At 36.9% G+C, this 6,540-nt stretch overlaps 1 non-coding gene across 2 annotated transcripts in view; it reads right to left on the bottom strand.

The window, feature by feature from the left end:
- Positions 1 to 2,220: 2,220 nt before the first annotated feature.
- Positions 2,221 to 6,540, bottom strand: part of LOC102515980 — a 292,327-nt gene continuing 288,007 nt past the window's right edge. Inside the window, exons 6-7 of one of the 2 annotated variants that reach the window (XR_004325929.1) lie at positions 4,364 to 4,441; positions 2,221 to 2,522 (exon numbers count right to left, since the gene is read on the bottom strand). This is a non-coding gene — a transcript (uncharacterized LOC102515980). The remainder of the gene's footprint in view (positions 2,523 to 4,363; positions 4,442 to 6,540) is intronic. The other variant, XR_004325928.1, reaches the window with a different exon arrangement.

Here is a 6,540-nt window from a genome sequence, read left to right as displayed (position 1 = left end):
TGTGAGGCAACCACTCTGTGCATTCATTTTACCTATTCTATAGCATCATATAAATGGAATCACATAGTACATATCCTTCGTATCTGGTTAAGTTTATTCATAAAATGTTTTTGAGGTTGATCCATGTTATGCTGCTAGAATCAATAGCTTGTTTGTTTTTAATGCTAGATAGAGTGTGTCTGTATTAATATACTGCAATTTGCTTATCAGTTGTCCTATCAGTGGGCATTGGAAATCTTTCTGCTTTGTGACTGTCATGGATATAGCTTCCATGAAACTCTTATACAACACGAACATATATTTTTATTTCTCTTGAAGAAATAACTAGGAGTAAAACTGCTGAGCATACAATTAGCATATGTTTATCTTTATTAGAAATTATCAAATGGTTTTCCTAAGTGGTTGTACCATTTGGCATTCTCATTAGCAAGATAGGAGAATTCCAGTTATGCCATATCCACTCCAACACTTTATATTTTCAGTCTTTTAAAGTTTTAGCCATTCTAAATATTATGTAGTAATGTCTCATTGTGGCTTAAATTTGCACTCCCCTGATGACTAATGATATATATTGTCCCTTTGCTTTTGGCCATCCATGTGTCTTCTTTGGTGAAGTGTTTACTACCCACCTCTTTATTAGATTGTTTTATTACTGATTTTTCAGAATTTTCAAAATTTTATATATGCATATGGTTATATATTATATATATAACCATATATAATTATATATATATATATATGTATGTATATCCTAGATATAAGTTCTTTGGCAGATATTTGTACTGTGAATATTTTCTCATGGTTGTGGCCCCCCTCTTCATTTTTTTAAAGTTTCTTTTAACGAGGAGATTTTTATTTGAATTAAGTCCAATTTATCATCTTTTATACTTAAACATTTTGTGACTTATTCAAAATATCTTTGCCTACCCCAAGATTGTGAAGATATTCTCTTGGTTGAGCTTTAGCATTTTAGCACCCAGAGAATTTAGCATTTAGCATCCATAGTTTCTCAATTTTGACACCATTGACTGGACTGGACAATCCTTTCTCAAGGGGAGGTGCTGCCTTATGTCTTACAGGATGTTCAGCAGGACCCTTGGCCTCCAGCCCCAGATGCCGGTAGTGGCAGCAGCAGCAGCAGTAGTAGTAGTAGTTTTCAAGGTCATTTTTTCCCACACAGGAATATAGTAGCTCCAGCACTATTTATTAAAAAAAAGATTTCTGTTCCCCATCCCTTGAATTGGCAAAAATCAAACTGACATCAATTTGATGTGAATGTGTGTGTCTATTTCTGTATTCTTTGTTCTATCCCATGGACCTATTTGTCTATACTTATTTTATTTGTTCAAAATTTTCTTGGACACTAGATTGTTTGCATTTTTATATGAATTTAGAATTATTGGTCAAATTCTACACAAAATCTGGTGGGATTTTAAATAAGATTTGCATTGAAACTACAGACATCTTTAAAATGCTATCTTCCTATCCATAAACATGGTATATTCTGCTGTGCCTGGCTGATTAGAAAACACTTGATAAACATGTATAGCTTTTTGCAAAACCAAGATGTAAAATACTTTTATAACCTTATCACAGATACTGTGAAAGTGTCTTATTAAAATTATCCATAAGGGAATCCATCAGAGTACAGACATGGACAGGTAGGCATCAGCTAATAATTATAGCAAAATTTCATTTTGTCCACTTTGCTAACATTGTTTACTGTGTGTTCAAACTTTGTTATATTTTCTGTCCAGTTCAAGAGACATAACTTCTTTTTGGAGGGTTTTCAGTGACCGTAGTACAAAACAGATGTTTAAAAAAATAAATCCAGATAAATCTTCTGCCACTTTTGCTTCATCACCAAGACATTCATTGGGTAACATCAATGATTTTTCATTAATATCATCAGCTCCAAGATGATTTTACAGCTTTAAAAAAATTTACTAAGTAAGATAACTTGTCTTCCCACCAAGCAGCACACTCTTCCCTAGACAATAGTGTGGCATCATAATAGACACCATTAGCTATATTTTATATTTTCTTTAGAAAATCAAACACTTATTTAGGGAACCATACTGGGGATATCTTGGAATTTTATTGGGCCCTCCATTAATTCCAGTTAGAAACCAGGGCCTGGCACAGGGCTTGGCACATTGTACCTGCTGAATAAACATTTATTTAATAAATCAATGAAAGTGGTCACAGCAAAAATTCCAGAGGAAATTATAATAAACAAAGTTTATTGATTAATCCAGAAACAGAACCATTTAAAAAAAAAGTACAAATCACATTATTGCTGTCATTCGATGAAACGAGGCACGCCTGCGTGGCGGCTCTGTCTAACCAGCGCAGCTCTTACAGCGCTGAAGGCCATTCTCGTTGCAAGCCGTGCACTTCAGGGCCTTGAAAGAGTCTGTAAAGCAGTTTCGAAACACTGACATCTTGCTCCCGTGGCAGACGGCGCATGGAAGGAAGCCGAAGCCGCCACAGGAGGGACACTCATGTGGATGCTGTACCCTCTGTATAGGTGGCAGGGGGACAAGAGAGGGTAGAAAATGTGTTAGCTTGACGGCTCACTCAGCCCTCCCATCTCTCTGTCCTGGGGATGGTCACACAACGGTACTGGCACACCGGACTTGAAATCACCTACCATGAGTGTGCGATACAGCCAAGGGAAAGGCTAGCTGAAGTTCCCTTTCTTATCTCATTGGTGGCCATCAAAAGCATGAGCCCGGTTTGGAAAGGCTGGTATATTAGGGTAAAGGGCATATACTTCAAGAAATCCATCTTCTGAAAACCCACATTTGGGAGCCAAACAATTCAGGAGACTTGATTTGTATTAAAGGAAAAATACTGTAACTCTCCCCTTAGCTTCTCTTCATAGTTTTGTGTCTTTGTTTACAGCATAAGATCACTAATAGTGAGTCTGGAAAATCAGAAAACAGAAAGCTGGAGTGTGGAGGGGCCACTGTCAATGGAAGATTCATCATCATATCACACATGTGAATAACGCTTTGTTTTTTAAAAGAGCAATTTCAAATGCATTACTATGTAGAATCTTCCCTCATCCTACTCTGCACACATACCAACACCTTCTTCTGTAAAGCAGCTAACTCAAGCATCATTGTCCTCATTTTATATTTAAAGAAACACTCATAGACATCTTAAGACATTTATCCAAGTCTGTAAAACTTCCCATAAAAGCTATCAGCCTTTCTACCTCATGTAAACATAAATTACCCATTATAGTATAATGAAATTAACTAAAAAGTATGTTAAGGATATTTTGAAAAGTATCCATACACATTTCTATTTAATTTTTTGAGCATGTGACCTTTGATGGAGTCCACCCAAACTATCTGCTGGGGGGAAATTAGGAGCCATTACGGAATGAATACAAAGAGAATATGAATTAATATCGAGTTTTTGACTTGCAAAATAGGAATTTGCAGTAATGTTTGCAGTCCTGTCTGTGACAAGAATAATTGCTAAAATAAGTTTGAGAAATGTAGCTACGTGCACACACACACAAACATATACACACACAAGCACACTCAAACATATCTTTCATGCTTAGACATACGTACAACTTTTCTCTCGAGGTTCACAATCATACTTACTAAAGTCTTCAAAAAATCCAGCTGAAAAGGAAACTGATTAACCAGTTTTAACCCACCATTTCCCCAGCAAGAAACTTTTCCCCAGGAAACAACTATAATTTTATAGTAATTAGTACCCTGTATGATTGCCTTATAATTTATATATTCCCAGACCACTTTTCAGATATGTATATTCTGTATGTAGCAAGATTCACTTACAATTACAGTTTGACTTAGTTGTTATATCAAGAGTGCAAAATCCATGTCACAACTCATTTTGAGTGGCACAGAATTACTTTGATGGAAAGTAGTGGCTGCCAATCTGAATGACACAAAGAACATTGTCACGTTTGTTGATTCAAAGCTCTTCCAAAAAGTTAGATCTAGGTCATATGTAGCAATTTAGTTTCTCTGTAGATGGGTTTTTTGTCATTTCTTTGTACAAGAACTTGACCCAAAAATGATGTACTGGGCTTAACAATTTTGCATTATATCAAAATGTCTGTAGGAAAAATAACTTTGGGTAAAAACAATAAAAGCAATAGAAAAAGTATAGTCTAAAAGCAAAATATAAGAGATTTAATAAGTAATGGTATTCTTATCAAATTTTAGAAAGAATATGATAAGGCAGATATATACCCTTGACATGCATCAGAGCCATGCCAGAGGTTATGTTCCAAATATTTAATGATTTGTACAAAAAGAATACCAACTAGTCAGAACAGATGCTGGGCTGCTTAAGGCCTGGAAAAAGGACTTACAGTGAAGTCCAGGACTTCAGTCATCAGTGCTGGATTATAAATAGACCTGGGTACCAAGCAGAGTGTAATTGTCAAATTCTGCAATTAAAAAAATGAGTTGCCCGGTTAATTTGAGTTTCAGATAGATCACAGATAAATTTTTATATAAGTATGTACCAAGTATTTCATGAGACATGCTTACACTAAAAAGATTACTCATGATTTACCTGAAGTTTAAATGTAAGTGGGCATCCTATATTTTATCTGGCAACCCTTATAGGGGAGTTGCAGTCAGGGAAGAGGAGAGATGCTTGAGAGTCTTGGGGTAGCAACTATTTACCAACCAGTATAAATCATTTCAGTATCTTTACACCCAGTATAATGTTTCAATGTTTTCAAATTCTTGAATAGCATATGTTCTCCATAAACATATTTGCAATGGCAAACAAAGAACAACAAAGCCAGAATGAATGTGAGGGCTAAGGAAGCTTCCTACACTCACTGCCTCGCTATGCCACTCACTCCAGACGCCAGGCCCTTAACCCAGGGAATTCCAAATGATGATGCAATGAAATTAAAAATTACTGAAGCCGAGCAGGACCCTACAGGGCCTTCCTGAGGACAGACTCCCCCATCCTCAGTGTGTCCTCCACCTCCTGTTTATAGAAAAGATTTAGACCCCTAGGCCTTCCCTGAATTCTAAAGAGCAAATTTAATCAGAGAAGTGAGAAAATGCAGAAACAAAGGAAAACAGTCAAGCAAGACAAAATAATAATACTTTAGCCATAAAATAAACTCAGGGACCTTTAGCTCCTCCTCAAGGGCTGTAGATAAAATCCTGAGCTGTATCATTGCGTTGTTTTGGCAGAGACTAAGACCCTCACCAGGTGGAAGAAGTTCACTGCATGCCGACCACCAGCACGTAGACCCTGGACTGGTTGGAACCAGAAGGTTAACTCCTGAAATACCACTCTATTACCTCACCACCAGCCAATCAGAAGAATGTCCATGAGCTGATCAGCCACCTTATGACCTTCTCTCTCACTTTGTCTTCAAAAACCGTCCCTGAAAGCCACAGGGGAGTTCAAGTCTTTTGAGCATAAGCTCCCCATTCTCCTTGCTCAGCACCCTGTAATAAATGCTATACTTTCCTTCGTCACAACCCAGTGTCAGCAGATTGGTGGGTGAGCGGAACCAAGTTTGGTTCAGTAACATTACTTTATATCATGGGCCTGCAATGTGACTTACAAAGATTACTTTCAAAGGGCCAAAATATCAAATGTTAAATCTGTCTGATGACTTTATCGTTTCCTAGTAGCTTGTCCACAATTCAGAATAAATAAATTTCCTAAAATAAAATTAATGTATAAATACTGAAAACAACATTGTCATTTTTAAAGGGAATCACAAATAGACCAAGGTCATCCTAAAATAGTGTCATCAGAATCTATGCAATGCTATGATGAGAACTGTCTTTTACTTAAAGGGTTGTAGAGACAATTTAATAAGTTAATTTGTGAACACTGCCTGGCACATATTGGCCACTCAAAAAGGTTAGTTTTTATTAGTCACTATTTCATTGACAAATCCTTACTTAGAGGGACTTTTATTGACTGCTGCCTCAAGCTAAATTGCTGTGGTCACATGACACAACTGTTTTCTACCATCCATATAGTCACTTTATTTAAACACTTCTATTCTTAGCCTTATGGTTTAAGGTCTTGCCACTGTAAGAGAGGGAGAGTAAGTGTGTTTCAATTCCCATGTGAATTCTGGTGTTTTGGAAAGATTCGGAGGCCACTTCCATTCTTAAGAGAAATTAGCTGTGTCAGCCATAAACCTGGGAGAAGAAAAAGATGGCTTACACAGCCTTACAGTCTATACCCAATTCTCACACCAACCTGATGTAGTAGAGACTACCTCATTTCACAAGTGATGCAATAAAGGCTCTTAATGAATAAAAGAAATGTTCAGGTCACCAGAGAATTTCAAATTTGGAAATTGGAGCAAAATCTATGTTCTTTCCTCTTTAACGGTAGTTTTCAACCTTTACTTACATCCATTTTTTCCCCAAATAATATATTACATGGGATTCCCCAAATGCAAAACAGTTAAAAGGATGAATGCTGTGACTGATGCAGAAGTCGGGGTGGGGGTGGAGTGGGTCTCGAGGGCACCCACCAAGGCTCCCCCAGTGC

The sequence above is a fragment of the Camelus ferus genome, chromosome 2 (assembly GCF_009834535.1).
Source record: "Camelus ferus isolate YT-003-E chromosome 2, BCGSAC_Cfer_1.0, whole genome shotgun sequence".
Taxonomy (NCBI): domain Eukaryota; kingdom Metazoa; phylum Chordata; class Mammalia; order Artiodactyla; family Camelidae; genus Camelus; species Camelus ferus.
Note: the sequence above shows the minus strand (reverse complement) of the source record. Positions and strands in the feature narration are given on the sequence as shown.